This window comes from Cervus elaphus, chromosome 2 (assembly GCF_910594005.1).
Source record: "Cervus elaphus chromosome 2, mCerEla1.1, whole genome shotgun sequence".
In the NCBI taxonomy this organism is placed as follows: domain Eukaryota; kingdom Metazoa; phylum Chordata; class Mammalia; order Artiodactyla; family Cervidae; genus Cervus; species Cervus elaphus.
Genome location: NC_057816.1, coordinates 11,361,411 through 11,378,636, shown reverse-complemented (window position 1 = coordinate 11,378,636; position 17,226 = coordinate 11,361,411). Strand labels below are relative to the sequence as shown.

The 17,226-nt window shown below is 41.8% G+C and overlaps 1 pseudogene; it reads right to left on the bottom strand.

Moving 5' to 3' along the window:
• Positions 1-10,500: 10,500 nt before the first annotated feature.
• On the bottom strand, positions 10,501-15,526 carry LOC122704738 (annotated as a pseudogene).
• Positions 15,527-17,226: the final 1,700 nt, after the last annotated feature.

Sequence of the window (17,226 nt, the reverse complement as noted above, 5' to 3'; positions counted from 1 at the left end):
AGCAACTCCCAGAAAAGTACCCCAGACGCCTGCATCTGCCACCAGCAAGGTGGGGCGGAACCAGGAGAGGCAGGCGGCATTGTTTAGGGTATGGACCGGGCCCCAACGCCCTGAGGGCAATCGAAGGGAGCTAATGTGAGACAGCAATTTAAACTGTGGGATAGAAAGAGAGAGAGAGAGAAAATTAACCGGCCTGAACATACTGCCTGCCGTTCACAGAACAAAGGGACTGAGCAATTCCAGAGAAGAGCTAGCCAGCTGCAGACTGGCCCATCCCCCATCAGAGGCAGGAGGCAGGGGGAAGGGGAAAGGGGCAAACTCGGCCCCAGAGATGGCATCCCCTACCAAACTGCAAACAGGCTCCTAGTTACTAACCAAAGACTTCCTGAGATTCTGCACGTTCAACATCCACCAGGAGGGTCACAGCTAGAGGCCAGCTCCCGAGAATAGACACAAGGCAAACCCGACCAGCGCGCGCAAAAACTGAGGCTGGGACCGCAGAGGGAATAAGGCACACCGCACCCGAGAAGAGTGCACCCATCAAGCTCCTGACTGCCTGAGCCGCTCGGGCGGGGAAGGCACAAAACGCAGGCCCAACTGAGTCCACGCTTTTGTGGAAAACCCAAAAACTAGAACCGTACGCAACACAGGGCCCACTCCATATAGAGCAGCCGGGAGCCTGAGCAGTGTAGAAGGAGAAAGCACATGCCCGTGAGTGGGGGCAAACCCAGTGTGGCCAGAACACTGTGAGTTCTCCCCACACACACCAGTGATACTTGTCTGCAGCGCCCCTCCCTCCCCACAGCAGGACTGAACAAGCGAACCTAAACAAGAGACCACCTCAGCCCGCCTGTGTCAGGGCAGAAATTAGACACTGAAGAGATCGGGAAACAGAAGCCAAATAAACAAAGGGAACTGCTTCAGAAGTGACCAGTGCAAAAGATTAAAATCCCTGTAGGTAACACCGACTACACCGGAAGGGGCCTATAGATATCGAAAAGTGTAAGCTGGAATGAGGAGCTATCTGAAACTGAACTGAACCCACACTAACTGCAACAGCTCCAGAGAAATTGCTAGATATACTTTTACTATTTTTTTAATTAAAAAAATTTTTTTCTTTTCTTTTATTTTTTCTCTTTTACTTTCTTTTAAATTCCCTATTACTCCTCCATTGCTCCTTAACTTTCATTTTCATTTGCATATATTTTTACTATTTTTTTAATTAGAAAAAATTTTTTTCATTTCTTAGTTTTTCTTCTTATTTTCTTTTAAAGTCCTCATTACTCCTTAATTTTCATTTTCATTTCACTATAAACTTGCAAAAAAAAAAGAAAGAAAAGGCCCTATTTTTAAACTGAACTTCATATATATATATCTAAAATCTTTTGTGTTTTTGTTTTTGTTTTTAATATTGTATTTTTAGGAGTCTAACCTCTATTCTAGATTTTTAATCTTTGTCTTTCAGTATTTGATATCAATTTTGGACATTTTAGAATCCAATATTCAGTACCCATTTTTACTCAGGACTGTGTTGATTACTCTCTCCCACTTTTGACTCTCTGTTCTCTCCCTCAGATCACCTCTATTTCTGTCCTCCTCCACCTCTTCCCAATCCAAATCTGTGAATCCCTCTGGGTGTCTGGTCTACGGAGAACACTATGGGAACAGAGAACTGTGTAGATCTGTCTCTCTCCTCTAGAGTCCCCCTTTTTCTCCTCCTGCTCATGTCTATCTCCCTCCTCCCTCTCCTCTTCTTCATGTAACTCTGTGAAACTCACTGGGTGTCCCTCACGGTGGAGAATCTTTTCACCATTAACCTAGAAGTTTTATTATCAGTGCTGTATACTTGGAGAAGTCTTGAGATGACTGGAAAAATAAGACTGAAATCCAGAGGCAGGAGACTTAAGCCCAAAGGCAGAGAACACCAGAGAACTCCTGACTACAAGGAACATTAAGTAATAAGAGACCATCCAAAAGCCTCCATACCTACACTGAAGCCAACCACAACCCAAGAGCCAGTACGTTTCAGAGCAAGACATACGACGCAAATTCTCCAGCAACACAGGAACATAGCCATGAGCGTCAACTTACAGTCTGCCCAAAATCACATATAACACATACACCCATCTCAAAACTCACTGCTGGGCACTCCATTGCACTCCAGAGAGAAGAAATCCAGATCCACGCACCAGAACACCAACGCAAGCTACCCTAACCAGGAAACCTTGACAAGCCAATCGTCCAACCCCACCCACTGGGTAAAACCTCCAAAATAAAAAGGAACCACACACTACCAGAATACAGAAAGCCCGCACAAGACACAGCAATTGAAACAAGATGAAAAGGCAGAGAAATACCCAGCAGGTAAAGGAACATGAAAAATGCACACCAAGTAAAACAAAAGAGGGGATAGGGAATCTACCTAAAAAAGAATTTAGAATAATCATAATAAAAATGATCCAAAATCTGGAAAACAAAAGGGAGTTACAGATAAATAGCCTGGAAACAAAGATTGAGAAGATGGAAGAAATGTTTAATTACGACCTAGAAGAAATAAAAACAAGTCAATTAAAAATGAATAATGCAATGAATGAGATCAAAAACACTCTGGAGGGAGCCAGCAGTAGAATAACAGAGAAAGAAGATAGGATAAGTGAGGTAGAAGGTAAAATGGTGGAAATAAATGAAGCAGAGAGGAAAAAAGAAAAAAGAATCAAAAGAAATGAGGACAACCTCAGGGACATCTGGGAAAATATGAAAGGCCCCAACATTCGAATCATAGGAGTCCCAGAAGAAGAAGACAAAAATAAAGGCCATGAGAAAATACTCAAGGAGATAACAGCTGAAAACCTCCCCCAAATGGGGAAGGAAATAGTTACACAGGTCCAAGAAACCCAGAGAGTCCCAAACAGGATAAACCCAAGGCGAAACACCACGAGACAGATATTAATCAAATTAACAAAGATCAAACACAAAGAAAAAATATTAAAAGCAGCAAGGGAGAAACAACAAATAACACACAAAGGGATTCCCATAAGGATAACCGCTGATTATCAATACAAACCCTTCAGGCCAGAAGGGAATGGCAGGACATACTTAAAGTAATGAAAGAGAATAACCTACAACCTAGATTACTGTAACCAGAAAGGATCTCATTCAGATATGAAGGAGAATTCAAAGCTTTACAGACAAGCAAAAGCTGAGAGAATTCAGCACCACCAAACCAGCTCTTCAACAAATGCTAAAGGATCTTCTCTAGTCAGGAAACACAGAAAGGTTGTATAAACGTGAATGCAAAACAACAAAGTAAATGGCAACAGGATCATATCTATCACTAATTACCTTAAATGTAAATGGGTTGTATGCCCCAACCAAGAGACAAAGATTGGCTGAATGGATACAAAAACAAGACCCCTATATATGCTCTCTACAAGAAATCCACCTCAAAACAAGGGACACATACAGGCTAAAAGTGAAGGGCTGGAAAATAATATTTCACACAAATGCAGACCAAAAGAAAGCAGGAGTAGCAATACTCATCAGATGAAATAGACTTTCAAATAAAGGTTGTGAAAAGAGACAAAGAAGGACACTACATAATGATCAAAGGATCAATCCAAGAAGAAGATATTAAAATTATAAATATATATGCACCCAACATAGGAGCACCACACTATGTAAGACAAATGCTATGGAGTATGAAAGAGTAAATTAATAGTAACACAATAATAGTGGGAGACTTTAATACCTCACTCACAACTATGGATAGATCAACTAAACAGAAAATTAACAAGGAAACACAAACTTTAAATGACACAATGGACCAGCTAGATCTAATTGATATCTATAGGACATTTCACCCCAAAACAATCAATCTCACCTTTTTCTCAAGTGCACACGGAACCTTCTCCAGAATAGATGACATTCTGGGCCATAAATCTAGCCTTGGTAAATTCAAAAAAATTGAAATCATTCCAGTCATCTTTTCTGACCACAGTGCAGTAAGATTAGACCTCAATTACAGGAAAAAAAATATTAAAAATTCAAACATATGGAGGCTAAATAACACGCTTCTGAATAACCAACAAATCATAGAAGAAATCAAAAAAGAAATCAAAATATGCATAGAAATGAATGAAAATGAAAACACAACAATCCAAAACATATGGGACACTGTAAAAGCAGTGCTAAAGGGAAGGTCCATAGCATTACATGCTTACCTCAAGAAACAAGAAAAAAGTCAAATAAATAACCTAATTCTACACCTAAAGCAACTAGACAAGGAAGAAATGAAGAATCCAAGGGTTAGTACAAGGAAAGAAAACTTAAAAATTAGGGCAGAAATAAATGCAAAAGAAACAAAAGGGATCATAGCAAAAATCAACAAAGCTAAAAGCTTGTTTTTTGAAAAAATAAACAAAATTTACAAAACGTTAGCAAGACTCATTAAGAAACAAAGGGAGAAGAGCCAAATTAACAAAATTAGAAGTGAAAATGGAGAGATCACAACAGACAACACAGAAATACGTAGGATCAGAAGAGACTACTACCAGCAGCTCTATGCCAATAAAATGGACAACTTGGATGAAATGGACAAATTCTTAGAAAACTATAACTTTCCAAAACTGAACCAGGAGGAAATAGAAGATCTTAACAGACTCATCACAAGCACAGAAATCGAACCTGTAATCAGAAATCTTCCAGCAAACAAAAGCCCAGGACCAGATGGCTTCACAGCTGAATTCTACCAAAAATTTAGAGAAGAGCTAACACCTATCTTACTCAAACTCTTCCAGAAAATTGCAGATGAAGGTAAACTTCCAAACTCATTCTATGAGGCCACCATCACCCTAATTCCAAAACCAGACAAAGATGCCACAAAAAAAGAAAACTACAGGCCAATATCACTGATGAACATAGATGCAAAAATCCTTAACAAAATTCTAGCAAACAGAATCCAACAACATATTAAAAAAGTCATACACCATGACCAAGTGGGCTTTATCCCAGGAATGCAAGGATTCTTTAATATCCACAAATCAATCAATGTAATACACCACATTAACAAATTGAAAGATAAAAACCATATGATTATCTCAATAGATGCAGAGAAAGCCTTTGACAAAATTCAACATCCATTTATGATTAAAACTCTCCAGAAAGCAGGAATAGAAGGAACATAACTCAACATAATAAAAGCTATATATGACAAACCCACAGCAAGCATCACCCTCAATGGTGAAAAATTGAAAGCATTTCCCCTGAAATCAGGAACAAGAAAAGGGTGCCCACTCTCACCACTACTATTCAACATAGTGTTGGAAGTTTTGGCCACAGCAATCAGAGCAGAAATAGAAGTAAAAGGAATCCAGATAGGAAAAGAAGAAGTGAAACTCTCACTGTTTGCAGATGACATGATCCTCTACATAGAAAACCCTAAAGACTCTTCCAGAAAATTACTAGAGCTAATCAATGAATATAGTAAAGTTGCAGGATATAAAATTAACACACAGAAATCCCTTGCATTCCTATATACTAACAATGAAAAAACAGAAAGAGAAATTAAGGAAACAATACCATTCACCATTGCAACAAAAAGAATAAAATACTTAGCAGTATATATACCTAAAGAACCAAAAGACCTATACATAGAAAACTATAAAACACTGATGAAAGAAATCAAAGAGGACACAAACAGATTGAGAAACATACCGTGTTCCTGGATTAGAAGAATCAATATTGTCAAAATGGCTATTCTACCCAAAGCAATCTATAGATTCAATGCAATCCCTATCAAGCTACCCACAGTATTTTTCACAGAACTAGAACAAATAATTTCACAATTTGTATAGATATACGAAAAACCTCGAATAACCAAAGTAATCTTGAGAAAGAAGAATGGAACCGGAGGAATCATCCTGCCTGACTTCAGGCTGTACTACAAAGCCACAGTCATCAAGACAGTATGGTACTGGCACAAAGACAGAAATATAGATCAATGGAATAGAATAGAAAGCCCAGAGATAAATCTACGAAACTCTGGACATGTTACACAAAAACAAACTCAAAATGGATTAAAGATCTAAATGTAAGACCAGAAACTATAAAACTCCTAGAGAAAAATGTAGGCAAAACACTCTCCGACATAAATCACAGCAGGATCCTCTATGACCCACCTCCCAGAATATTGGAAATAAAAGCAAAAGTAAACAAATGGGATGTAATGAAACTTAAAAGCTTTTGCACAACAAAGGAAACTATAAGCAAGGTGAAAAGACAGCCCTCAGATTGGGAGAAAATAATAGCAAATGAAGCAACAGACAAAGGAGTAATCTCAAAAATATACAAGCAACTCCTGAAGCTCAATTCCAGAAAAATAAATGACCCAATCAAAAAATGGGCCAAAGAACTAAACAGACATTTCTCCAAAGAAGACATACAGATGGCTAACAAACACATGAAAAGATGCTCAACATCACTCATTATCAGAGAAATGCAAATCAAAACCACAATGAGGTACGATTACACACCAGTCAGGATGGCTGCTATCCAAAAGTCTACAAGCAATAAATGCTGGAGAGGGTGTGGAGAAAAGGGCACCCTCTTACACTGTTGGTGGGAATGCAAACTAGTACAGCCGCTATGGAGAACACTGTGGAGATTTCTTTAAAAACTGGGACTAGAACTGCCATATGACCCAGCAATCCCACTTCTGGGCATACACACTGAGGAAACCAGATCTGAAAGAGACACGTGCACCCCAATGTTCATCACAGCACTGTTTATAATAGCCAGGACATGGAAGCAACCTAGATGCCCATCAGCAGATGAATGGATAAGGAAGCTGAGGTACATATACACCATGGAATATTACTCAGCTGTTAAAAAGAATTCATTTGAACCAGTTCTAATGAGATGGATGAAACTGGAACCCATTATACAGAGTGAAGTAAGCCAGAAAGATAAAGAACATTACAGCATACTAACACATATATATGGAAATTAGAAAGATGGTAATGACAACCCTATATGCAAAACAGAAAAAGAGACACAGAAGTACAGAACAGACTTTTGAACTCTGTGGGAGAAGGTGAGGGTGGGATGTTTTGAAAGAACAGCATGTATATTATCTATGGTGAAACAGATCACCAGCCCAGGTGGGATGCATGAGACAAGTGCTCGGGCCTGGTGCACTGGGAAGACCCAGAGGAATCGGGTAGAGAGGGAGGTGGGAGGGGGGATCGGGATGGGGAATACGTGTAAATCTATGGCTGATTCATATCAATGTATGACAAAACCCACTGAAATAAATAAATAAATAAAGGAAGAAAATAAATAAATAAATAAAAGGAAAAAAAAAACAGGGAAGGTTTGCACTATGCTATCGCCTAATTCTTCTTCTGTCCAGTGAACATTGATTTCTAATGCAGTTTCTTTATAAACAGAGGATGTACTTTGTATGATGGAAGACTTATAATTTACTGTCCCATGTAAACCTTTGTGGCTGTTCTGTTCCCAGGCACATGGGGTCCTGGAGCCTGGCAGGCTCTGTTTCGGCTGCAGAGTGCAGTGTATGGGGATCTGCTGTCGTCTGGGGCCTGGGCTATATCTTCAGTCTGGGTTCACATCTGATGGGTTAACTCTAGTTGGGTTTAATTCTATCATCTTGCTCTTTATCTTCAGTTTGTCCCATGTTCTTTCTTCCCATTTCTCTTTTCATCCCTGACTTCTTTGTGACTGAGTAGTTTTGATGATTCCCTTTTATATCCTTTGTCACTTTAATAGCTATAGATGTTTTCTAAGTAATTTTAAGATCCATGGTATGCATCTTTAACTTGCCAGTCTATCATTATTACTTATGATAATTATTAATAATTATTAAATTATTTATTTATTTATCTTTTCTTTGGTTATCTTGGGTCTTATTGTGGCATGCAGGATCTTCCTTGTGGTAGGGACTCTCTATTTGAGGAGGGCAAGCTCAGTACTTGCAGTATGTAAGCTCTATTTCAGATATGCAGGCTTTGTTGCTCAGTGGCATGTGGGATATTAGTTCTCTGGCAAAAGAACAAACCAGCATCCCATGCATTGCAAAGCTGATCTTTAACCACTGGCCCACTGGGGAAGGCCCTATATTTACCTTTTAATATATATTACATGTTTATCATTTTGGGTACTCTTCATTACCCCTGTAGATATAGATTTCCACTTCCTTTTAAATTCCTTCTGACTTGAGACCTTTTATAAAACATTTATTGCATTGGTCTGTTGGTGGTGATGCAGTCTTATAGTTGTTGTATGTCTGAGAAAGTATTTTATCTTGTTTTTGATATGTATTTTTTGGGTGTAAAATTCTGAATCAATTATATTTCTCTTGTCACTCTAAGACATGGTGCCAGTGTCCTCTGGCTAACATTGTTTCATATGCCTAATCTGCTGTCATTCTCATTTTTTCTTCTACTATTTCTGTTTTTCCTTCTGGTTACATTTTATGGTTGATTTTTTTTTCATTTATTTTTATTAGTTGGAGGCTAATTACTTTACCGTATTGTAGTGGTTTTGCCATACATTGACATGAATCAGCCATGGATTTACAAGTGTCCTCCATCCTGAACCCCCCTCCCACCTTCCTCCCCATCCCATCCCTCTGAGTCATCCCAGAGCACCAGCCCCAAGCACTTTTCTCATGCATCCAACCTGGACTGGTTCTTAAACAATGAATTATGATATGCCTTTGTATAGTTGTCATATTTCTTGTCCTTGAGTTAATTGAGCTTCTGTGTTTATGGGTTTAAAGCTTTTATCATATCTGGACATTTTTAGCCAATAATTATGAAGTTCTTTGCTCTATTCTCCTGTCTGTCACTTCCTGTGGGATTCCATTTACATATATTTTAGTATTCTTAAAGTTGTTTCAAATTTCTGTGATGGACAATTAAATTTTTCCCAAAGTCTTTCCATTCCTATTTTCCATGTCTCAACTTAACATACTCATTATTCTTCAGCTTCATGAATGTAAGGATTATTGTATTAAGCATTTTAATGTCCTTCCCTGCTAATTATGTAATGTATATTTTTAATTGTGTTTATACTAATTGATTTTTCCATCATTATGAATATTTTCTTGCTTCTTGGCACATCTAGAAGAGTCCCCTCCCCTTTGACTAGCAAATTTCTTCTCATCTTCCAGATTCCAGCTTAATTGTCATGGACTCAGGAAAGTCTTTCCCCCGGTGTTTATCAGTCTCCTGTATTGGTCACTTTCTATAGACCCTACCTCACGTCTAGCATGTACCAAAGTGACAATTCACTATGTGGGTCTGTCATTTCTGTGCATCTGCCTTCTTAGATGTGAGGGCGAGTTTTATTCTCATTGTCTCCCTAAAGTGCCTGGCACACAGTGGATACACAACGCTTGTCTGTTGAACGAGTGAATGAAGATTGTGAAAATAATGAATGAGAAACATCCAGAGAGCCCTATCTGGTGGAGAGCAAATAACCAGTCAACCACAGGGTGAAGATGGAGATTCACAGGGGCAGCAGATTCTCATAGTGCTGGGAGAGAGGGGCTCCTCTGGGAGAGGGTGTCTCCCAGCACTGCTCCTACAACCAGCTCAGACCCTGAGATCCTGGCCAGGAAATACATGACTAGCCCACGGAAACTCCAAAGGACAGGTCAGCTTTTGTCTGAGCATATCACACAGAATCCTATCAGTTATTGCCTCTTGTCCTTAGGTCACTCCTGGATCCCACCTTTCTGATTCTCTCAGTTATAGCCCCTGCCCCACTCTGTGCCCAGGGATGTGGGGTGTCTTTTTTATTAGTTGCTTTCACGTCTTAAGACTGCAGCCAACCTCTCTCCACTGCTGGGTAGCTTCTCCATAAGGCGATCAGTTTTCCCCGTTTGCTTAGGACTGTCCCTGTTTTTAAACTGACATTTATCTGTACTGAGAACTTCCTTAGTCCTAGGTATACCTGGACAATTTGTCATCTTATAATGCTATCCAGGCTGGTGAAATCCTCCCTGATCCTGTTCACCACACTGCAGAGTCCTCTGACGGTGCTCCCCGCCTCACAGGGCAGCGGGTGCAAGGCTCTCCCAGCTGCACAGACCTCTCTGGACCCAGTAAGGATCCTGGTCAGAGCCCTGGTCAGGAGGCCTGGGGGTTATGAACCCATGGGCTGTTTGTGTATCTATGTGTTTGTGTGTTTCTGTGTATGTGTGTTTGTATGTGTCTCTGTGTGTGCTTCTGTGTCTCTGACTAGCTATGTTTGTTTATATGTATCTCTGTGTATATGTGTCTGCTTGTGTGTTTACATGTGTCTGTGTGTCTGTCTGTGTCATTGTGGGTGGTGTATATGTCTGTGTGACTATGTGTCTGAGAATCCATTTGTGAGTGTCTGCCTGTGTCCATGTACAGTACTGGGAGCATCACTTGGACTGACCCTCAGAGGGAGAGGTTTACTGGTCCATGTGTACACGCCAGTCACCTGATTGGATCAATGGTACCCAGTTGAGCGCTCCCTGGTAGTAGGCTAAGTCCACCCCACCAAACATCACCACACTGCCCTTCACCCTGCATCTGTCAAGAGAAGAGAGGGGGATATCTTTGGAGGACAGTGACAACAGGACTGTCTGAGAGCTGTGCTTGTCTACCCATCAAGGCCCTAATAAGGTCCCCATCTACAAATGCAGAAATCGAGTCTAGGAGCAATTGAGAACCACACTAAGGCCGGTTACTGGCTAGTGAGTGGCACAGAGGAGGTTAGAAGGTGAATCATTTGGCTGGGTTCCAGCCACTATGTCTTCTGAAGAGGCCCTGGACCTCCTGCTATCTGAGTACTCAGATTCCCTCACAGGATAGGGTGCTGAAGTGTTTTTGCTTTCCCCTTGTCCAGCTTGTCAATTTTCAGGGAAATCAAGGCCTGGGAGTGCTAACCGTGTGGGTTCAAGTCTCCCAGAGTTGGCTCTGCTGGCCTGTGACCTCTACTGTCCAAAGGGCCCCACACTCAGAAGGGCCCTCCACCTCTGCTCTTCCTGTCTTGAAATGCCTAATATTTCTTGATCAAGGGATCCCACACTTTTGTTTTGTGGCCCACACTTTCATTTTTCACTGGCACCTGCAAACTTGATAGCTGGTCCTGGGCTCCCAGTGAAATGCTAACGAGGAAGGAAAGATATTCACCATCCTTCTCCTTCCTTCCTTAACAAATTCATAAGCAAATCGTATTGCATTTTCCTCTAACTTGTTTCCTGTTGCCTTCCATTAGTCTTCCTCCTCACTCACCCCGCCCCCAGACCAAGTTACTGGTCTTGAGCCCAGGAGCATGGTTGTGTTCCAATAAAACATTATTTATAAAAACCAGTGGTGATGCCAGGTAGGGCCCTGGGCCAGTTATCCTGGGTTAGATTATCTCTCAGGATACTTCTTTATCAAGTGTTCTATAATTTTCGTGCAACTGAAAGCATCTTACAGATAATTTGGAGAAAGGGATTGTCCATCTCAGACTTACTTGCTCAAGTAGAAGGCAAAGACAGGCTCAGAAATGGCACCTTGATTCTTCAGGTTGTCAAAGATGGGGATGCCTCCAATGAAGGATATGTTGGGTTAGTTCAAGCCCAAGACTCCATCAAAAGGTATACCCTCAAACCCGTATTCTGCCACGCTTAGACCGAATGGCTGGTCAGTACTTACAAGGTTCCCAATCTGTGGGAGAGAAGAGTGTTCCCACTTACAGATACATGAACTGGGGATAGGACTGGACTGGGGTGCATTGCCATTAGATCCTCAGGGAAGAATTGAAGCTGGGCTGTGTCTTTGCTGGGCCTCAGATGGTTAGACCAAGCTGGGAGGGGAATTTGGGTTCCATTTGAGAGAGGCTATGAATTTTAAAACATCTGCCCCTCTGAAAAACACCATCTGAGTGAGTCAAATTGGCTTCGTGGCTTCTGTACAGGAGGGGCAACCAAGAGCCAGGCCAGGACGCATCGGTGCCCTCTTGTGGACAAAATGAGCCGAGAGCAAGGCAGCCTTCTGTTTGGCATCACTGTGACCTAATGACAGGAATAGACTGCATTCTCTGTAAGGGACTGTGGATTCTGCATCTGTCCAGGAAGAAAGAAGCCAAAAATACAATTTTGCTTGCAGGGATCTATGAAATTACTGCCTGGGAAATTCACTTTTGGGGATATGTGTGTAATTGTGTGAGTGTGTATGAGAGAGAAAGAGAGAGAGGGGTGAACTACTCAACTACTTTGGGGAGGCAGGCCATAGGCTTATTAGACTCTCAAGGGTCCTCTAGAGTGAGATATCATTTATCAGGTCCCCTGACATCTCTGGCCTCCAGTTTCCCAGTCTGGATACCTCTGAAGCCCTTGACTGCCCCCAGGGTCCCTAGATCAGTTTTATCCTGTTCCCAAACACCCCACAGCAACTTCAGTCCTGAAAAATCGGCCCAGCTCCACTGCTTACCACATGTGTGACCTCAGCAAGGCCCTTGCTGTCTGCACCTCAGTTTTCTCATATGTCTCATGAGCTAATCAGAGTAACTGCTATGTGGGGTTGTTGCAGAACTAAACCAGTTATCACCTGAAAGTGCCTGGAACAGTCCGAGAATATAAAATTGGGTGCTTTTTCCCCCTCTTCTCACTCCCAGCAAAATGAACCTTGAACTGCTCATGGGCAGAGAAGCTGCAAGTCCCCATCTCAAGCCACTCTCTGGGTTAGCTAAATTGTGTGCTCATGTGTCACCACAGGCACTGCCCCCCCAGGGACAGGATACTGTGGGTAAGATGGCCAATATCTATGGGAGTTAGGCTAGGAAGTGTCCTGCCAGAAGGTCCTACATTTGTTTTGCAAGCAGTGGTCACTCCACAGCCAGTCCTGACTCAGCATATGTTACACTGTTACTCAAACGGTGTCATGAGCAACAACTTCCTTCATCCTTCCAGAACCATATTCGATCCTGAAGGTCTTTCTGGTAGGCCAGAAGGTGGAAGACTCGAGATGTCTGAACCTAACACGTGTAGCTGCATACACAAGAGATAAGTGTCATCAGTTGCCAAGGGTGGAAAACAGGCTGGCAGGGCAAGTGAAGGATGCTCCGTGTATGGGTTATCTGTACTCACAACAGGTTGGGCTGGTGCAAAAGACGGATGGCACCCACAAGTTAGATGAGCCTGTGTCAAAGACAACATGGAATTCCTGAGGGGGTGTTTCAGTGGTGATGTTACCCACATATACTATCTACAGGGAAAAGGAGGGAGTAGGTTAGTGCAGAACTGGTTACCCTCTATTCCCACACTGATGCCTCCCTCTGGGTGTCACATATCTCTTGAGATCACTTTCTAACCACTGTGCAGCTCACAGCCTTTGAGGTGCCTGCATTTGATATATTTTTCCTGTGCTACATGGTATGCAGGATACTGACTCTATGACCAGGTGTTGAAGTGGTACCTCCTGCATTGGAAGCGCTGAGGCATAACCACTGGACCTCAGGACCACTGGACACCCAGGGAAGTCCTGGTGCCTTCATTTGAGAAGCTCTGTAGTCTCTTCAAACCCAGCCTTAGCGCCCCCTTCTCAAGGAGGTCCTTCTTGATCAACCTCAGCCACTCCCTCTAAACTCAGACCACATCCAATCAACACTACACAGGTGACCCTTTCATTTGACATGTATTTACTCTTTGCCTATCTCTCAGGCCAGCATGAGCATTCTTGAAGACAAAATAAGCCCTTTTTCTAATCTAAAAATAGTAACCACTGTGTTAGAATCTTATGGCCTTACACAGAATACGGGTTCAGTAACTTTTTACAGCTGTGGTTCTTGCTTCTGTGGAAACTGAATTCCTCTGCCTGGGAGTTCACAGTTGCTTTGCCATTGGTTCTACCTTTTGATCAGAGATGGTTCACTCTTCATCTGTAACTGACTGACTCACTTATTTCAGAAGGAACAATCTCCCTCAAACTAATGACACATCTTTGGCACAGAAATGGATGTTTACCTGCCACCTGGTAATTTCTGGGCCCAGTCACCAAGACCAAGAGTTGAAGATGAGAGTGCCTTCTCCTCTGGGTGGGATCCCTGTTTTCCACTGTTTCTGCCTACTGCAGGAACCCCAACCCCAACATCCCACCTGTCACCTCCAGATGAGCCCCGGTGCCAGGCTAGAGCACCAGGGGGCGCTGTGGAGCACCATCCTACCAAAGTACTCACATCCTCGATGTTTCTCAGGGGGTGAGTAGTTATATTCGAGCCACGAGAAGAAATCTGGGACAGTCTATAAGTACGTTCCTTCAGGAAATTGTTCAGCAAGTTTTGTTTGTTTGTTTGTTTGTTTTTTTACTGAGGGTTTTTCGCGTGATCTTCACTTTCATTAGAGGTAGTCTTTCACCAATCATTTGGCAAAGAAAACAAAGAAGAAGCTACAATTAGCTGTCAGTGTTAAGGTATAACTGGCATTGTAATGGAACTGTGTATTTTCCAGTCATTTTTATGAGTCACCTTGTTATCAGAATTTTATGCATGTACCATGGCAAAGACATAGGTTTGAATAAAGGTTCTGTTTTGTAATGATGGGTAAGCCATATGACCATGTGGGGTCTGTCTCTCCCTCGGTAAAATGGTGGAATGTAATAATTCCCACCCTCCAAATAGAATATTTTGGGAATAAGTGAAGTGAGGGATATAAGGTACCTTATAAATAGGAAGTCTCAACAATGACAGCCATTAGCATTGCTGTTGCATTCCCACTGTATCCTTCTCAAAGATGCTCAGGGATGGAGGTAGAAGGGGGATTATTATACAGTTTTTCCAGGGGAGGAATTTGAAATACAGGAAGTTTGTGAGTTGGCTGTGGTCACACTGCTTGTCAGATGTAAAACCGTGTATAAGTAGCTCTCCCAATCTTTCTCCATGTTGAAAGAGAAGAGAGGGTTGAAAGCAGAATCCAAGAGATAGGGAAAATATTAGGGACATTAAGAGGCTCTAGGGCAAAGAAGAGTTAAAATTGAAAAATTAAAAGTAAGGAAAAACAACAGAGTTATCTGCAGGCACAGAGACTTCCAAAGAGATGGAGAGATAAATGAGAGAGATACAGAGATGCAGACATAGACAAATACACACTGAAATAGAGAACAGAGAAGAGATATAGAAAAAACTTCAGAAAAGTGCTATTCCACAGGACCATACCTACATCTGCGTAGGCTGTGCACTGAACAATTGCAAGGAGTTCCATTTTCAATAGGTCACACGTGTGGGCCCCAAGAGTTGTGCAACCGTGCAACTCTATGCCATGACCCTTGGGACCCACAGTCCCTATAGCAAGGGGCTTATCAATAAGTAAGAGTTGAACTTTAAGACTGTCAGGGAAATATTCCTTTCCTGTCTAACACTGATGGGTGGAAGAATAATCAGATGAAAAGAAACATCCCAGAAAGGAAGATGATGTGGCTTACAGTCCTCATACTTACGTGACTATGCACTCTGAGAGGGACACCAGCACGAGCAGCCCAAGCCACTTCATGCTTCTTTCCTAGATCCAAGTACTCAGGGAAAAATTGGTTCTTAGCATGTAGTGAAGACCAGAAGGGTCTAGTTATATATGCTCTGAATGACCTAATCGTTCCCTAGGCCACTAATTGATTTGATAAAAATACAAACCTCTCAAAAATGTTTACATCCATCAGTGTCCTTGGGGAGTAGATGTTGAAAACTTTCAGAATACAGAGAATTCTACTGCAATCTCTTCCTTGAGGCTCAGCTGGAAAACCAAAGTGAACAGCATGGGCATCTAAGTGTATGGGAAACTTGCCAAATTGGAGAAAAAACTGCTAAGAACATCATGAAAATGAATATTAGGGACCATGTTAGACTTCCGTGATATCGTGTGGTCTTCCAGGCACTTCATGAGATGCTCATTGCTGTCCTCATTGGAGAGTTGATTGCTAGGAGGAAAAGCAGTCAAATGGCAAAGTGAAGGGTTCAAGGGCAGCCCAGGGACATATGACTGGCTTTAGGTAGTGGGTCAGATGGCAGATATTAGGCACACCTATGATGCCAGCCTGCATCGAAGATTTAGGGTAGAGCAGTATTTCAATTGCATGGTTTCAGAATTGAAAGAAATGTCAAATGCATCCACAAGATATTTCATATCAGGCAACAAACCTACAAGGAAGACCTGTGTGCTGGGATCTGGATTAGATGTTTCAAAGTCAAAGTTGATCAAGACATAAGTGGTCTTTATCTTAGGCAAGCTAGCAGTCTAGTTCCCACAGACTCATGGCCCCAGGAGGCAAGAGAAATTATAGTAGGACTAGGTGGCCATGCTGGACCCTGGGCAGCACAGGCCTGACCACTGGGAGCAGCCTTTCCTCCACTTCAACCATGCTGGAAAGCAGGCCAGTTGGCCATGTTTTCAAGAGAAGTCAGAAGTCTAGGTATTTATGTACAATCTACAGATTTTAATGTTAGCCACTATTCTTTTCTTCCAGAAAAAAATATAGTGAGAGCCAAATCTCCACCACAGTGTGCTGGATTCAGCCTTCAGTCTATGCCTGTTTTTATTTCTGGCCTAGAGTTGGGAGTGCAGTGGGGATGGAGAGGGATTTAATTCAAGTTGGTTGATGTTAAGTGACTGAATGCATACTAAACATGTTTGTTTCCTTTCTATTTATAAAGGAAGATCACCAGGAACATATAAACCAACTAATTTAATAATGTCCATTTGCTGAAGATAAATGGATACATTTCTTATGTGATTCCCCAGTAGGGTCCATGCCTTAAAAAATTTTGTCTGCCAAACCAAACATACAAAAAAATAATTTTTAAGAATCTTTTCAATCAAAGAAGACGAAACCACTCAAATCTCCTGCTCAGCCTGAGATGAATAGGGCTAGCTGCAAACTGTTACTGCAGCCAAAGTAAAGATGATAGTGTTTTATGACTCCTTCCAGGACTCCCAGGGTCCATTCCTGCATGAGATCTATCCAGGCCTGTCCCTTGGGTCCAACAACAGAAGCCTGGCCTGATCACCAGGTGTGTATAGATGGGGCACTGTGTCTTAATTCTCATTTTCGCATATTGTTTAATTTCAGTTTTGATGTTAAATTACAACAGGAGGAGTATGACAGCATCTAATAAATGACACACACTTATGCCCTTTAACTCAGCAGTTTTACTTTTATGGATCTATCAAAATGATACAATGGTGAAAATATGAAAAGC